The sequence below is a fragment of the Apium graveolens genome, chromosome 6, assembly GCF_009905375.1.
Source record: "Apium graveolens cultivar Ventura chromosome 6, ASM990537v1, whole genome shotgun sequence".
In the NCBI taxonomy this organism is placed as follows: domain Eukaryota; kingdom Viridiplantae; phylum Streptophyta; class Magnoliopsida; order Apiales; family Apiaceae; genus Apium; species Apium graveolens.
The window spans coordinates 40,033,406-40,052,601 of record NC_133652.1 but is presented as its reverse complement, the minus strand read 5'-3'; the positions used below and the strand labels follow the sequence as shown (position 1 = coordinate 40,052,601).

The 19,196-nt window shown below is 35.5% G+C and overlaps 1 pseudogene; it reads left to right on the top strand.

Moving 5' to 3' along the window:
* The first annotated feature begins 13,583 nt into the window (after positions 1–13,583).
* Positions 13,584–18,809, top strand: LOC141667639 (uncharacterized; annotated as a pseudogene).
* Positions 18,810–19,196: the final 387 nt, after the last annotated feature.

Genomic DNA, 19,196 nt, shown 5'->3' with positions numbered 1-19,196 from the left:
TCAGTTTCATGTGTTCCAACTGAAAAACATCTTGCTGAGCACTTGACTAAAGCTGATGAAATGTTAAATTCTGATGATTTTAAAACCCAGCTTAGAGTCACTGCATTGAGTACTAAACATCTACAAGGTCTTCATTCAACTACTCATGCAGAGCTACACAAGATTCAGGAGAACTTTATCAAACAGGAACAAGTTTGGAAAATTGAAAAGAAAAAGTTCTTTCAACCTACCATTGACAGGATTGCTTATATTGAGAAAACTCAAGAGAAACAGCAAGCTCAGATTGATGAAATTCTGACAAATCAAGCTTCTCAGCAATCGCAACTTACTGAAATCCAATCCTCAGTGGAATTACTTATCTCTCTTTTACTATCTGCTGATGCCAAAAAGGGGGAGAAGGTAATTAAGTCCAAATGCAAAACTAACAAGACACTGCAAGGAAAGGATGATGGAAATGATGATCAAGGATACTCTGGAATGGGTAGCGGTCATAGTCAAGGTAGAAGGTTTACATCAAGACAAGCTAGTCACATGACAAGTTCTGATACTGGGAAAAGAATAAGTTCTGCTGCTGGTAAAAGGATAAGTTCTGATGAACTTCTAGATCTTGATGAGGAAATGTCAAGACAGTTATTTCTTCAACAAAATACAGGAATGGACTTGGAAAGTTTAAAGGAAGAAGAAGCCAGACTTAAATCAGAGAAAGTCACATCTAAATCTGAAGCTTCTGGTAAAAAATCACTTCCAAAACTCAAAGGCATTGTGATCAAAGAAAGGACACATACTGAAGCAACATTGGCTAGATCACAACCACAGATAGATCTAAGATCCAAGGGTAAAGAAAAGGTTGGTGAACCTATCAAGGTTTATGTACCTCCTGAGGAAGAAGAAATTACTGATGAAAAGGATGATCTTGTTCTGACTTCAAGAAAAGTTCTTAAAATAACCTCTGACATGGCTCAAGTTGTTCAGAGTCAAGAATTTGTAAGTTCTGATATTCAGAAGAAGCAAGTAACCTCTGATATAGCTCAAGTTAACTTGATATCAGAAAATAGGTCAAAGACACTCCTACCAGGATTCACTAAAGTAAAACAGACTCAATCTTTGAAGACTACTGCAAGTGGTTTTGAAGCAAGAGTAGTTACTGGAAAGGAAGCAAGAGATAAAACTGGATTGGGAAGTACTGATGAAAGAAGAGTACACAACACTACCAATGATCCAACTTCCTTGAGTGAACCAGGTATTGGAGCAACTCCTGAGAGATTGAATCAACTGGAATCTGTACAGATGGTTTACCATACCTACTTGAAAGAATACATCATGTTGTATTTCATGACAGATGGTAGGGTTTATCATATAAGACAAAATGCCATTCCATTGAAGTATTTTGAAGAATTGGAGCATGTACTTTTCTTACTTCAAGTGGATGACAGAATAACAGGGACTGCTGCAAACTACTTAAAAGAACATATTCAGAGACATAAAAGGCTTTATTCTGTTAAGTCTGACAACATATATGTTCCAAAGTATAGAGATCACAATGGTGATATTGTTGATATGAAGCCTAATACTGCACATATCAGAACATATCTTGGTATTAAGGGACTTGAATTCAATCTAGAGTCTGAAAAAGCTTATGTCATAAGACTAGATCAGGAGTTGAGAAAAGCAAAGATCAGTGATCTCAGAGCTGCAATCTTTCAAACTGGTGAAGATACTGCAGAGCTTAAAGATCTCAAAAGGAGAATGATTGATAAACTCAGATATGCTGAGAAATGTTTGTTGAAGAACTATCTCAGAACAAATCCTGACATCAGAGAGATCAGAAAATGATGAAGCCAAGTCGAAGATCTACAACTTCTTAAATTCTGATATTTATATAGACTGAAGTTGTTATCAGAAGTTGAAATTGGTAAAAGCTTTAAGGACTGTAAGTTGTAGTTATCTAGTCTAATTCTCATGTATTTGTACTTAATGTTTTTGACATCATCAAATATCTGTTAAACTTCTATATTATGTTAATTTACAAGTTGGGGGAGATTGTTAGATATATTTGATAATGTCATGGCTAATATGTTTTATGTTTAGCTTTCAGATCTTACTTGAACAGGATAAATCAGTACTTAACTGTTGATCAGTACTTATACTGGAAGTCAGGACTTAAGGATATCAATACTTATGTTATCAGGAGATAATCATTAGAAGATAGATATCATAACTTAAGTGCTGAAGGACGATCAGATAAGGATAGTAGCTGATTAAAGGAAAGAAGATCAAGATAAACATAAGAAGAGATATGCATGAAGAAAGAATTCTGTAAAGAATGGAATACTTGGAAGAAAAGATATCTGATTGATATATTTTAGGAAGCAGAATTATATTCCATATCAATTAGCGATTATCTTGTAACTGTGTAGTATATAAACACAGACATAGGGTTTACACTATAAGTGTTATCATTATTAGAGAAGATTATTCATTGTAACCCTAGCAGCTCTCGTGATATTTGTTCATCACTGAGAGGTAACAGTTCCATACTGTAACATAGTTTATTGTCTCAATAAAGTTTGTTTTCTGTTACTTAAGTTCTTAAAGTTCGATTTGAGTGTACTATACACTGTATTCACCCCCTCTATAGTGTGTGTGACCTAACACCTGTCATAGCAATAACACTTTGATTATCACAGTAAATGGGTATTTTAGAAAATTCTAACCCATAGTCCAGTAAATGATTCTTCATCCAAAGAATATGTGCACAACAGCTTCCTGCAACAATATATTCTGCTTCTGCAGTTGATGTAGAAATTGATTTCTGTTTCTTGCTAAACCAAGAAACCAATCTACCTCCAAGAAATTGGCAGCTTCCACTAGTATTTTTCCTGTCTATTTTGCATCCTGCAAAATCTGCATTTGAATAACCTATTAGCTTAAAATATGATTCCCTAGGATACCACAATCCTAGATCAACTGTACCCTTGAGGTACTTGAAAATTCTTTTCACAGCTATTAGATGAGGTTCTCATGGATCAGCCTGAAATCTTGCACAAAGACAGGTAGCATATATGATATCAGGTCTACTTGCAGTTAAATCCTGCAAAATCCATGCTTGTTTATGAGTGTAGCATTCTGTGTAAAACAAGCAGTCTACACAGCTTCAGCCCAAAAGTAGGTTGGTAGTTTTGCTTCATCAAGCATAGTTCGTGCAGCTTCAATAAGAGTCATGTTTTTTCTTTCTACAACTCCATTCTGCTGTGGAGTTCCGGGTGCAAAAATTTCTTGCTTTATTCCATGCTCTTTGCAGAACACTTCCATGATTGAATTCTTGAACTCAGTGCCATTATCACTTCTTATTATTTTAACAAAATCTTTGACCAACTTATCCAGCTTTCTGACATGATCAGTTAGAGTATATGCAGTTTCATTCTTCTTGTGCAAGAAATACACCCAAGTGTATCTTGTGAACTCATCCACTATAACCATAACATATTTCTTCTTTGCAATAGAAATGACATTGACTGGACCAAATAGATCAACATGCAGTAAGTGATAAGGCTCAAGAATTGAGGATTCAGTTTTGCTCTTGAATGAAGATTTTCTTTATTTTGCCTTTTGACATGAGTTACAAAGGCCATCAGGAGCAAATATTGATTTTGGCAGTCCTCTCACAAGATATTTCTTTACTAGCTCATTTATGTTATTGAAATTTAAATGAGAGAGTCTCTTGTGCCAATTCCAGATTTCTTCAATTGATGCTCTGCTTAATAAACAAATTGTAGAACCATCAGAATTGTTGAAAGTCTGGCTTCATATATGTTACAATGTCTGTAACCTTTCAGAACCACTTTTCCTGTAAAATTACTTACAACTTCATAGTGTTCTTCAAAGAAATCCACATAATAACCTCTGTCACAGATTTGACTCACACTTAGTAGATTATGTTTAAGTCCTGAGACAAGAGCTACTGATTCAATTATGACATTCCCAAGATTGATATTGCCATATCCCAGAGTCTTTCCCATGTTGTCATCTCCATAAGAAACTCCTGGGCCAGTTTTCTCCACAAAGTCTGATAACAGGGCTTTATTTCGAGCCATTTGTCCTGAACATCCACTGTCCAGAACTAGGATGTTTTTCCTGTTGTCCTGCAATCACAAAGACCACTATTGGTTAGTTTTATGGACCCAGACTTGCTTGGATCCTTTGGCCTTATTAAGTTTATTAGCATTTGCAGTGAATTTAGTTTCAGAGTTTATGCTAACATGCTTTTTATCAGGATTTATATCATACTTTGCATCATAATTTACACTAGAAGAAATTACACTAACTTTCTTTAAAGAAGGTTTTATTTGATAATAATCATAGTACAAACTATGATTATCCTTACAAGTATAAATAGAATGTCATAAACTACCACAATTAAAACAAGGATTTTGTGGTTTAAACCTAACATACTGACTCTTAACTCCTGATCTAGGAGGTAAAGAGTTTATATCTTTATTGTTCCTGCAAAAAGAAGCAAGATGGTTAGAGTTTCCACAATTATAGCATTTCTTTCTAGGAGCATTTGGAACAGGCATATAATTATTGCTTTTTATTCACAACTTCCTTTCCATTCCTATTTTTCCTAGCTTCCTTGACCTTGTTCACATTTTTAATCTCTTTCAGCTTATACTTAAGTTGCTTCTTTGTCATTAAGCCAACATTTACTACAGCTGTTTTATCCTGTTTTAATTTGTCAGAAGTTGACTTTTCTTTGACTTCTGTTTTAGAGTCTTTCATCTTTTCAGATTTTAACTTGTTAGAATTTGACACAAACTTGATAGGATTAACTTTAGGCTTTTCATCTTTTTTGGTAAAGTTTAGTTTAGATGACACAGTTTCCTTTTCTTCTTTATCATCTAGGTAACCTAGTCCTTCTTTCCAATTTCTATTTTCTAAGATTTTCTGAGTTGTTCTTCCAGAGTTAGTCCAAGTTTTTATTATCTCCTTTTCCTTTTCCAGTTCAGATTTAAGAGATTTATTCAATTTTAGCAGTTCATCTTTAACATACAAAGCCTCATCTCTTTCTTTCTGAGTTTGATGAAATAAAACTAACTCTTTTTTAAAGTAGTCATTTCTCTTTCTAAGAGCAAGATTTTCAGATTTTAATCTTTCATTTTCTAAAGTCTGATCTCTAAAATTAATGAACATGGTTTTAAGATATAATCTCAATTCAGAAATATCATCAGTATGAAAAGCAAGAGTTGAATGAGGTACCTTCAATTCAGCAGTTCTAGAACTGCTATCAGCATTTGCCATCAAAGCATAGTTCACCTCTTCTTCAGAATCTGAAGTGTCTGCCCAGTTTTTCTTCTTTGTGATAAGTGTCTGGCCTTTATCACCTTTTCCTTTCTTGCAGTCAGGAGAGATGTGGCCTCTTTCACCACAATTGTAGTATTTGACATTTGAGTTGTCTCCTCTGTCAGACTTTCCTCCTTTGCTTTCAGTCTTTCTGAACCCTTTCTTTTCAGAACTTCCACCTTTCCTGGAAAACTTCTTACCCTTTCTAAATTTCTTGTAGGCTATCTTTGTGATACCCTTCACAATAAGAGCACACAGTTGCATCATCTCTGCATCAACATCCACTTCAGATAAATTTTCAGATTCTGAATCATCATCATCAGAATATGATGACTCTGAATCAGACTGTATGATGAGATCCTTTTCTTCTCCCCTGTCATATAAATCAGTTAATGATTCATCAGCTTTTGAATCAATGTGCTCATACTCTTGTGTGAGTATAGTCTTTCTGTTCTTTTTTATGGCTTCAGTTCCTCGGCATCTTGTCTTCAAAGCATCCCATATTTCCTTTACAGTCTTGCATCCAATTACCTTGTTTGACATGACATTGTCAATTGAACTATGAAGCAGATGCATTACCCTTGCATCCTTGGCAATATATGAGATGTCTTCATGTGTGTAATAACCTTTCTCCTTTGGTATCATCTTTTCTGGTTGATCAGCAACTGCAACAGAGAGCTTGGTAGGATTATATGGTCCATCATTAATTCTATCAAGGTATTTTGGATCTGTGGCTTCCAGAAACATAGCCATCTTTACCTTCCATATAGGATACTCAGATGCTCTAAGTATGGAAACCCTAATACTCTCATATCGTCTGTGTGTTTGATTGTTTTGAGTATCTTGAGTTTTGGTGGGCTTAGGTGGAGTTTGTGTTTCGTCAGACATGATTGTAAACTGGATTTCACTATTTGTATATCAACAGAGAGGCTCTGATACCACTTGTTAGGTCACATAACACTATAGAAGGGGGTTGAATATAGTGTTTATACAATCAAATCGATTTAGAACACAAGTATGTAACAATAATCAAGTTTATTCAATATAATAAGCTCTGTTACAAAGTAGGTTAAACTACTCTCTCAGTGATGAATAATATCACTAAGAGCTGCTAGGTTACAATGAATAATGTTCTCGTGAATGATAACACTTATAGTGTAAACCCTAAGCTGTGTTTATATAGTACACAGTTACAAGATATCTTCTAATTGATATGGAATATAATTATGTCTCCTAAAATATATCAATCATATATTATCTTCTACAAGTCTTCTAGTCGTCCAACTCTCCATGCATATCTTCTATTATTTTAGTCATGTTCTTCTCCTGTAAATCAGCTGCATTCCTTATCTGAAGTACCCGCACTTAAGTCCTGATATAAATCCTGACGCCTTAAGTTCTGATATAAGTTATGACTTCAGTAAGTTCTGATTTCAGTAAGTTCTGATTTCCAGTAAGTTCTGATATTAAGTTCTGAAACTAAACAAATCAGATTAGACATGACATCACAAATATATCTAACAGGGTTCTTTCTGATAGTGATCTTATTTGACTCCCAAATCCTATTGAGGGGTCAATGGATGTTGTTATTTCCCTGTCGAAAGATGATGCGGATTGTCTTTCAACGGATGATGCACTTGGTCTTTCAACGGATGTTGAGTTATGTGCTTCATTAGTTATAGATTTTTCTGCATTGTCCTTGGATATTGGTTCTTGATCACTATCATCATCACTATCTTCACAGATCATCTCCACATTGTCAAATTTGAGGCTCTCATGGAAATCTCCATCTTGCAGTCCTTCAATATTTTTATCATCAAACACAACATGTACAGATTCCATAACAATGTTGGTTCTTAGATTGTAGACTCTATATGCTTTTCCCACAACATATCCAACAAAAATTCCTTCATCTGTTTTGGCATCAAACTTTCCATGTTGATCAGTTTGATTCCTTAAGATATAGTATTTGCAGCCAAAGACATGTAAGAAATTTAGAGTTGGCTTCCTATTCTTGAACAACTGATAAGGAGTCATGCATTTGGCTTGATTAATCAAAGAAATATTCTGAGTATAGCATGCAGTATTCACAGCTTCAGCCCAAAAGTATGTTGGTAACTTTGATTTTTCAAGCATTGTCCTTGCAGCTTCAATAAGAGATCTGTTTTTCCTTTCCACCACTCCATTTTATTGTGGAGTTCTAGCTATAGAAAACTCATGCATAATCCCATTCTCTTCATAAAATGATCTCATCACAGAATTCTTGAACTCAGTTCCATTGTCACTCCTGATTCTTCTTACTTTGAAGTCATGATGATTGTTGACTTGTCTTACGTGATTGATGATGATTTCACTAGCTTCATCTTTGGATTTTAGAAAGTATGTCCAAGAGAATTTTGAGAAATCATCTACAATAACTAGGAAATATCTATTCCTACAGATGGACAACATATTGACTGGTCCAAACAAATCCATGTGCAATAGTTGTAAAGGTTCTTCAATTGTTGAATCAAGCTTCTTTCTGAATGATGCTTTAATCTGCTTTCCTTTATGGCATGCATCACACAATCCATCCTTAGTAAACTCCACTTGAGGAATGCCTCTAACCAATTCTTTCTTGACTAGCTCATTCATAGTTTTGAAGTTTAGATGGGATAGCTTCTTGTGCCATAGCCAACTTTCATCTTGACTTGCTTATCTGAGAAGACAAGTTACTGATTCTGCATTTGATGAGTTGAAGTCAGCTAGGTACACATTCCTTTTTCTCACTCCAGTGAGAACCACTTTGTTGTTCTTTTTGTTGGTCATAACACAGGCTTCAGAGTTGAAAGTGACTGAGTTGCCCTTATCACAAAGCTGGCTGATACTCAACAAATTATGCTTGAGTCCATCCACTAGGACAACCTCTTCAATGATGACATTATCCTTTGAAATCAAGCCATATCCCACAGTATAACCCTTGCTATCATCTTCAAAAGTGATACTTGGGCCAGCTCTTTCCTTGAACTCAGTGAGCAGGATAGAATCTCCAGTCATGTGCCTTGAGCAACCACTATCTAAATACCAAAGATTCTTTCTGTTTCCATGTACACATCAAAATCAAATCAAGTTGATATTGGTACCCAAGTTTTCTTGGGTCTCGCCTTGTTAGCCTTTTTCTTTGGTTTCTTAGGTTTGGCCTCATTTAACTTGGGAATTTCAGATTCATCCTTAGTCATTTGAGTTGGACCTTTGAAACCAGCCATTAACACAGAATTATCATGCATATTTTGGTTTTTATGAAAAGGCATGCTATTTGCAAACATGTTATTCCAGTAAGGCATGCTAAATGGCATTTGAGGCATACTAAATGTAGCATAATAAGGATTATGTGCAAATGGCATATTAGCAAATTGTGCATTCATATTCTGAGCAGACATGGCATTCATAGGCATGGTAGTCATGTTGGGAAAAGAAGAAGGTGCAGACATGGGAGTAGGCATAGCATTTTTGCAATTAACAGATAAATGATTAACACTACCACACTTAACACAGATTTTTCTTGGTGCATATTTATCAGGTGTGTAGTTGTTATGTTTGTTAATTTCTACCTTCTCATTCCTATTATTTTTCTTTTTAGATTCTATTTTAACCTCAATCTTTTCTAATCTGTCATTCAATTGCTTGATGGACAGATGCCCAACATTAACTCTTTTTTCTTTTCTCACTTGACTTGATTCTCCTGGAACAAAGTTTTTGGAAACTGGTCAATATTTCTCATTCAACTTAGCTAGCTTGGCTTTGCTAACTGGTTTTTTCTCAGTCGATATATGTGGTTCCTTGTCTTTCGATGGATAGTCCATTTGGTCTTTCGACGGATAACATTCTTCATTCATCAAATCCACATCCGTTGACAGTCCTTCAATCAAATTGAACTCAAGCTTCTCTTTACTCTTTTTCCAGGCTGCATCACAAAAGGACTCTATACCTTGAACCTTAGTGATTTGAGCATGAACATCCCTAGATGATTTCCATGCCTTGATCACCTCATGTTCTCGTTCAAGCTGCTTCTTCAAAATCTCTTCTTTCTTTAAGGACTCAGTTAATTCATCCTTAGCAATTTTACACTCAATTCTCAATTTTTCAACTATTCGATAAATTGAGACTCTAGCACATTATTCCTCTCACTTAAAAATAAATTGTTTTCTTTAATTTTAGCATTTTCCTTCGTGAGGGACTTAAGTGTAACACACAGGTGATATAATTCAGTAGACATGTCATTTATTACATCATTACACTCAGCTATAGATAAATGTGCTAGGTTAGTGGTGATTACCTAATTACTTGATGAACTGGTCTCTATTTCATCTGATTTGGTCATTAGGGCTAGATTGACATAGCTTGTTTCTTCATCCTCATCTAATCCATCTGCAACTCATTCATTCTCCTGTGTGATGAAAGCCCTTTCCTTTTGTTTGAGCAACTCAAAGTATTTTTTCTTATAATCAAAAGGCTCAAACTTCTTTTTTGCTGGAATTAGACTTTATACACTCACTGGCAAAATGACCTAGCAAGCCACATTTGAAACACTTGAATTTTGACTTATCGACCATGTTTCTATTTGGCTTGGCTGCTCCAAAATTCTTCTTGAATTTTAGCTTGGCAAATCTTCTGGATAAGAATGCTAGATGCTCATCAATATCATCCATGTCATCTTGGCTCAACTGATCTTCATTTTCAGCTACCAGCCCTTTACCCTTGCTTTCACAGACCTTTGATGTAGATTCCATATCTTCAACCTTCACCTCTTTCTCCTTCTCTAACTCAGCAACTAATGCTATGGATCCTCCTTTCTGACTTCATTTCTCCATCCTTTCATCTTGCTCTATTTTAAGCTTATAGGTTTTCAGGATGTCATACAGTCTCTCCAAGGTGAACTCCTTGTAATCTTGTGAATTTCTCAATGAGACTGTCATTGGCTTCCACTCTTTTGGGAGAGATCTCAGGATCTTGAGGTTAAAGTCTTTTGTTTGATAGACTCTTCCATGCAGTTTTAGAGCATTCAATAGTTTTTGAAACCTACTGAAAATATCAGTGAGTGATTCACTTTCTTCACAGTGAAAATGCTCATATTGCTGAATCAGGAGCTGCATCTTGTTTTCTCTTACCTGTTCAGTTCCATCACAAATGATTTGAATTGTGTCCCAAACCTCTTTTTCTATTTTACAGTTGATTATATTGTCAAACATATCACCATCAACACCATTAAACAATATGTTCATGGCCTTTTTATCTTTCCTGACTTGCTCAATGTCAGGATCAGACCATCCATGTCTAGGTTTTGGAACTGATGGTTCATTGCCAGTTGCAGCTCTCAATGGTACATGAGGACCTCTCTCTATGCAGTCCACATAGGCCTCATCTTGGAAAAGAAGATGTAGGTGCATCTTCACCTTCTAGTGGTGATAATTGCCTTTGTCCAGAAATGGGATCTTCACTCCAACATCCTTTTTGTTCATCTTGTTGATTGTTGTGATCTTTACACTCTTTGTACTTCAAGAGCTTGCTCTGATACCAATTGTTATTCCCTAACAATACAACAAGAATTACAGAAGGGGGGTTGAATGTAATTCTGGCTTCTTTTTGAGATTTTAAAACTGTTCTAACTTAATATATATAACAGTGTTTGATTTACAGTAATGCGAAATGGAAGAATAATAGAAATCAAAATACTAAGTAATAAAATACAAAACTTTAAAACTTTCTGGTGGATTTGAAATATATATATATATATATATATATATATATATATATATATCAGATGGAGAACTCTGTGATGCTTTGAGTAGCACACAGCTGCTTTACAAGTGCACAAACAAAATTACAGAGAAATTCTTAACAAGTACATATTTATATATCTCTCTGAATAATGTGCTTGCTTAGTTAATTGTTCTACTTGCTACACTTGGTTTATATATCACCAAGTTTACATGACAGTAAGACAAGATAATAAAACAAAACTATATCTTGTCTAACTTCATGCTATTTCATTATTCTATTCCAACATCTTTGAATATCTTCTTAGTTGCATGAAAATAGTAATGCTTCTATGTTCTCTGAAACCAGTAATTAGGCTGCCACATTCCAATTGCATACAATCAACGCATGTGACTGTCAAGTCACTATCAACTGCTCTTTTGAATTTGAACATCCGTTGGAACTTCATTGGATCATCCGTTAAAACTGTAGTTGATCATTCGTTGATACTTTGGTTGATCATCCATTGAAGCTTTATTGGTCATCCGTTGAAGTTTTATCTGAGCATCGTTGAAGCTTGACTGAACATCCGTTGGAGCTTTGTGAAACATCCGTTGAGACCATTTTCTTTGACAATTAACTCCACTTCACTTATACAAGATTGCAAGGCATTATCTATTTACAATTGACCAACCTATCTTGCATATCAATCTAGTAGTCAACATGACTTGAACATTTCTCACAAATCTAGTTTACTAAGCTTATACAAGTATGCAAAAATGTGATATTAAACTTATTTTACATAAGCTACTCTTTCAACGGATGGTGAAAGTGATCATCCGTTGAAAGCTACAAAATCACTAAGTTAAATCTACTAAGGTGTTTTGTTCAACTTATCATCAAGTCCACAACATATTTCTAACGTGCATGACATCATAATTTGTCATGTTCTCATCAGTTTCAGAATCAGTATCATCATCAGGATTTGATGATGAATCATCAGTATCTGATTTTTGGCAGATTGTTCTTTTTCCTTGCAGCTTCAACTGACATTTCTTTTGAAGTTTTAGCATTCACTTTCAAAGCAACTGATTTTCCCTTGTTGCTTTTCCTCTCTTTCCTTTGCTGAACTTCCAGATCATCAGTTCTGAGCATTCCATAAACTTCATCCAGGGTGATTATTTCTAAATCATACTGATGTCGTATGATTGAAGTCTGAGTCTCCCATTCCTCATTCAAGGCTCTCAGAAACTTACTGTTTGAATCCTCCCGATCATACACTTTTCCCACCAAGGATAGATTATTGAGAAGGGTGAGAAACCTGTCATAGATGTCGGTGAGGCTTTCATCAGGTTTGACCTCAAAATGTTCATATTCTTGAATTAGAACAGCCCTTCTGTTCTTCTTGATGACCATGGTTCCATGACATTGAGTTTCAAGAGCATCCCAGATCTCCTTGGCAGTTTTGTAGGCTATAACCCTATTTGTCATCATAAAATCAAGACTGCTATGCAAAATGTTTCTTACCTTTACATCTTCTAGCACAATAACTTTCTCTTCTGGTGTCCACTCACTCTTCTCCTTCAACTGATAGTGTTCAGCAACAGTAGGAGTTGCAGGCACCAGTTTTGTTGGCATGTAGGGTCCATCATTGATTACGTCGAGATAGTCTGGATCTGTAGCCTCTAGGTGCATGAGCATCTTCACCTTCCATGTAGGATATTCAGCCTTTTTCAGAATGGAAATTTTAATACTTTCATACTTGTTCAAAGACATGTTTAGATCGCTTCTGATTGTAAATTTATCAGTTTGCTCTGATGCCACTTATTGCCCAGTAAAGATACAATTGTTTAAGGGGGTTGGATACAATTGTATAAACGTTTCGAATAAGTATAAAAATATAACAGTTCTTTATATTTCTGATAAAAACTGTTACAAACTCTCTCAATAAATACTAATGTTCTTAATAGCTGCTAGGTCGAGCTGCTAGGTCGTACAATAATCGAGTTAATTACTATGTGAGGACCTTAACTGTGGTTATATAATACACAGCTGTTACAAATCAATCTAGGTATGCATTATCAATTACTAACAGAAAATGATACATATCTGTAACTGAATATACAAAGTCCTATCACTCAGAACACAACAAATATCCATCACTCAAAATAAGGAACATACTTTATATTCACTACAGACTATAAATCGTGATGGTGCATCAAATCCTGATGACATCCAAAGCAGTCAGATACTGAGTTTCTCCTGATCATTGAGAATCAGCACGTAACCATGTTAATGATATATAAGAACATATTTCTCAACAACAAAAAATAACCAAAGGTTAATTAATTAATTAATTAATTTAAAACAAGTATCAAAAACTTAGGTTAAACAGTTAAAATCTACAAAAAGATAGTTCTGATAAAATTGAAAATTTCTATAATAAATAACCTTATAATGCAAAAATCGATTTTTCTTCCATTACAAGTCAAGTCAATATAGAACTGCATAAAACTGTGCTTGGCGAAAGTGATCCAAATCAAACCCCTTTTTCTTGAATACAACCCAAACGGCCAAACATATACCCGAGTTGTTGGGGGTTTTGGAGGGTCATCTTTGAACTTCGCCGCCTTGTTTTTACCGACCCAAAAACTCACCAGAAGCTCATATAGGTTTTTTATTACTCGAAAGTAATCATAAAAAATTAAAGCTTGAGAGGTTCTTTCTCATTTTCATCCTCAAATGTGTGGAAAATGCCCGTTGTACACTTCTTGGGTATTTTAATACCGACCCGTTTCATATTTTTTACCCACTTGTCACTATGTTAAGGTCCTTCTCTCTCTCTCCCCCCCCCCTCTCTTTCTGCTTTCAACTCTTTTTTTGTTTACCTTAAAATTCCATATATAGATACATTTACACACATTTATTGTAGCACATAGGTTTTTTTTGGCAGGGTTTAGTGTTATGTTTAGATAGTTTTGTTAATTGTACAAGTACCTGGATTTTATATATAATCTAGCTAATTTTTTATTGGCTTGTTACATATTTTAAGTGCATTAGATGAATAAGTATATGTTGAGGGAGAGCTCGATTTCTTACACATGACTATGAGGAGCATAACCGCTAGGCTATCAGCAATTTTTTTTTTTTTTGGGCTTAGTATCAGTAGATGTTTCACTTATGATGTTAACCTAATGCTGTAATACATTATCCTTGGTCATCAGCTTTAAGTTTCGGCTAACTTTGTTGTTGAATATTCTTAATGACAGTTACCTACTAGTAGGTTTCTAACATTTCATTATTTACCTGTTGTTGCTATAACATGGATTTGTAAAAGAATATTTGAGCAAGTTAAATTAGGTGATCACTAAAATTTGACTATACTATTTTGGTTGCAGATTTCTTAGGATAGAAAATATTAAGAGAATATCAGAGTCCATTCACCCAAGCCAGAAAACCATCTATTCAAATGGGAGGAAATTTTCGGCAGATAGTACAGAAGTGCTATACTCCCCACAACGCAGGTTATTTTCACAATTTATGTCTAGTGGGAAACAGTGGTCGTTTTTGGGCTACAGGGTCCGGGCCAGATTTTGCAATGATAGATACATTAGGAATTATCATGCCATCCCAGCAGGCAACAGAATAACACATCATGCTCAAGTTGCTTGGAAGAGGCTTTTTACCGTGGACATACTTCCAACCCCATATATAGGCTCACCCAAGCAATTACCCTGGCCTTGAGTCGCTCATATGTGATAGTTCCTGGCTTATTTGCTATAACATGTGGTAATGTAGCATGGGCGCAAGCATCAGCAAATTCGGATACCTTGCAGCGTAGTAATTCTTTGTATGCACAAGCGCAGGATGGACATGCTTTTTTAACCTCTGTAATCTATTCAGCATTCGAAGGTGTATTTTTATTGCTGAGAGCTCTTTACTTGGCCATGTTGTTTTCTCCCAGCATAGTGATGGCCCCTTTTGTGGATTCCCTAGGAGTTCAATATAGAAAGAAATGGCTTCAGCTTGTCCGTTTCACCCTGGAAAGAGCAGGACCAGCATTTATAAAGTGGGGTCAGTGGGCAGCTACCCGACCGGATCTTTTTCCAATAGATCTTTGCACTGAACTTTCAAAGCTTCATGCCAAAGCCCCTGAACATAGCTTTTTGTACACCAAAAAGAGTATTGAAAGGGCTTTTGGCCGTAAGATTTATGAAATTTTTGACAATTTTGAGGAAGCACCAGTAGCATCAGGAAGTATTGCCCAGGTGTATCGTGCATCTTTGAAGTGTCGATACCGTGGTCGTGAGAACAAGCCAATGGTAGTTGCGGTGAAAGTTAGACATCCTGGAGTTGGTGATTCCATTAGAAGAGACTTTCAGATAATTAACTTAGTAGCAAAGACGTCAAAATTTATACCCGCTCTGAACTGGTTGAGACTAGATGAAAGTTTGCAGCAGTTTGCGGTTTTTATGATGTCTCAAGTGGACCTTGCAAGGGAGGCTTCTCATTTGAGCCGCTTCATCTATAATTTTCGTAGGTGGAAGAATGTTTCATTTCCGAAGCCTGTGTACCCACTCGTTCATCCTGCTGTATTGGTGGAATCATTTGAGCAAGGGGAAAGTGTTGCTCACTATGTTGATGAACTTAGCGGGCATGAGCGACTTAAAAGTTCCCTTGCGCATATTGGGACTCATGCACTTCTAAAGATGCTTCTGGTAAGTGGTAAATATATTTAACTGTACAATTTCGCCTTTCTAAAGCCATGCATGTAAAGAGATGTTGGGCGTTCTTTTTTCTCTTTCAACCACAAGATAGCAACAGTGATATTATATGATTCTGTTATTGATTGAACTTGGCATGCTTGTATGGCAATGCATGGCCAATGTATACGGAAAGTAGCATCAGGCTACAACTTCTGATTTTCTAGCACTGCATAGTCTTGTTTTTGCCAAAGAATTATATTTTTTATTGAATGGTTGCAATTTTATGGCACGCTATTTCAATAAACAAAGACAAAGCTCATGCATTAAAAATATAGTTGTGTCATTTTGTCACAAAATTTAAATTTTTAAATAAAGGACTTTGAACTGCTTCCGCAGGTGGTTTTGGATTGTTGTCTGATTACATGCTTTACAGTACAAAATATATGAAGGACAGTGTGACATATACTTGTGAACTTGATACAATGTTTTTTTGGGTTCTTCTATCAGAGAGTAGGTGCTAATATAATATGTTTGCATAAGGCAAAATAATTTATGAATTTGATGTTTTCAGTGTGTTTATAATTTAATTATGTTCTCTTCTCCAGAAATAGCAATGGAGCGTACAAGTTAATTTCTTAGTTGTGTGGAAGTTGATTATAGTTTTTACTTTATACTGGTTTTAAAGTTTTTATCTATTTTCTTCCAGGTGGACAACTTTATTCATGCTGACATGCATCCTGGAAATATTCTTGTCCGGGTAGCCCAAAGCAACTCTTCTCGAAGGCGGCTGTTTAAAACAAAGCCTCATGTCATTTTCCTTGATGTAGGTATGACAGCTGAACTTTCCGGAGGTGATCGGGTAAATTTGCTGGAATTCTTTAAGGCTGTTGCCCGTCGAGATGGTCGTACAGCGGCGGAGTGCACACTTAGATTATCAAAGCAACAAAATTGTCCCAATCCGAAGGCCTTTATTAAGGTAATAAAGTAGTGCAGTGTAGTAGTTGTCAGTTAAGAAGTATACCCGTCTGGAGTTAATTATGACAAACCATCATCTAAGTGCTTACATGTTTCAAAGTGGAAAATTATAGTTTTAAAAACTGTAGAGGATGTTTCCTATTTTAGTTATTAGCTGACTGCAGATTTTGTTATTTTTATGATCAGCGGATCTTCCATGTGGTCGCTAAAGCTCCCATGGTCTTCATGTGTTTCAGTAGCATATCATGAGCAACTAACAGTCTAAATGGTTTGACATCTGAAATTAAAAAATGAACAGTAAAAACCAGACCAAGCTTATATTGTTTGATGACTTGAATATAAATTTATAGTTTCAAAAGTGTTCCCTAAGTATCGGAAACAGTGGTTTCTTACATATAATGAATTCAATGGTAGAATATGACAAAACCAGGAAGTACAGTAATAGATAAGTTATACTTGTTCAGTTTGGTTGGAATTGTATATCTGCATATCTATGTATTAGAATATTGGTTCTGGTCATTGTTAAAGGTTACTTTTTATGTAGTTACATTTTCTTATGCTGATTGTTTATGCTTTATAAGTATTAGTTATCTAGTAGTGGGTTTTAATTCTATGATACTTCTTTATTAAGAACTTTTTATTTAACAGGAAGTGACAGAATCATTTGACTTTTGGGGTACTGTGGACGGTGACGCAGTTCATCCTGCAGATTGCATGCATCAATTACTTGAGAAAGTTAGGCGACATAGAGTCAATATAGATGGGAATGTTTGCACTGTGATGGTTACCACTTTGGTTCTTGAGGTAATCTCTACTGAAATTGTTTTAGCTTAATCAAGTCTTCTTTTTTCATTTAAATACCAAAAGAGAATGGTGTTGTTATGCATGTCATGATTTCAATTGTTTAGTGCATGTATCCTTGTTCTGTCTTCTTCACAGTTGTTTCTTCTCCTATACTTTGACCAATGTCCTCTATTGATCCTTTCCTGCAGTCTGCAGCACCATACTTTTCCAATATCATACACACAGTTAACGGGAGCTAACAGTTATATTAAGTGCGTAGGTCTTGTGAAATTAAACAAATTGTGATATGAGATGAGATTATGAAGGTTGACAGAGTAACAAATGTACAAGGAAAAGTTCGTAATTGTCGCTATATGTGTTATGCTTGTATTGCAGAAACACAGTCTAAAAGGCTCAATATACGCCAATGCATATATATTTAGTGAATTATAGTTACGAAGAAATGAGCCATTTATCAACATGCTTGCTTCCTTGCCAAATGAGTCTCATTTTTTCCTTGCTTTTATATATGTGCTATCTGTGTGATGAAGTATCTACACTTTTAATCATTCACGTGCCTACTAGAGTGGAAATGTGACCACTGAACTTCAAGTTCTGATACTTATCCACAGGATTAGTTTCTTATGTTTATGTGATATGGTGATGAATATTGGAAATCGATAATCATATAGTGGTGCTTCTGATTTTGTAGGGTTGGCAGAGAAAGCTTGACCCAGATTATGACATGATGCACACCCTGCAGACACTGCTACTTAAAGATGACTGGGCCAAGTCACTAAGTTACACTATTGAAGGGCTTATGGCCCCATAAGTAAAAATTTGTCTCCATGCCAACATCACATTTTTTTCGGTAACACTAAGATATGCATATTACCCCGGGAACTAACATAATTGACCTAGAAATTTTCTTTTTCCGAAGCCAGGTGTTTTTGGTTTCCATTCTCAAATGTCTCATAAATGAAACTGCCCTGCTATTGTTTTTCTTACATTTTGGAGACCCCAAGGCAGCCTGCAGAACCTTATGAATGCCCAAGAGCTTCCACTCGTGTTTATTTACTCACCTCTCCATGTAAATCAAAGTATTGGTACATGTTATCAATAAATTATAGAATAGAGTTTCTCCGCGGCACTGGGCGGCTTAATTTTATTTGACGGTATAGACATTTTAGAATTCTAGAAACACATTACATTTGCATGTGGATGATTTTAGTTGATTCAAATTACATTGGCAATGGTCAGCTTATTTCAGTTATTTAGTGATCATGAGGCATGTTGGGCTGAACAATGTCAAAGGAAATTTTGAGTTGTATACTTGTACACTTGAAATAAATTACACTATCTTTGAAAATGCTTGTGATGAGGTGGTCAAACTGGGAAAACTCTGTTTTTTTACATTACGAAAATGTATTAAAATTTTGTGCAGTTTAATAGTATATGATTCTTTAATGGGGTTTGATGTTCTGCTAGTCCGGATAAATGTACAGGGTTTCCAAATGTGGTCCAGAAACCGGCCAAGACTTGTTGTTGCCTACGGAAAAAGAAGAACTCCCGCTCCTATTAACATAGGAACTGGATCCTACCCCCTTCCAGTCAAATTGTTTAATTGAAATGCCAGGGCAGCATCTACAAAATCTA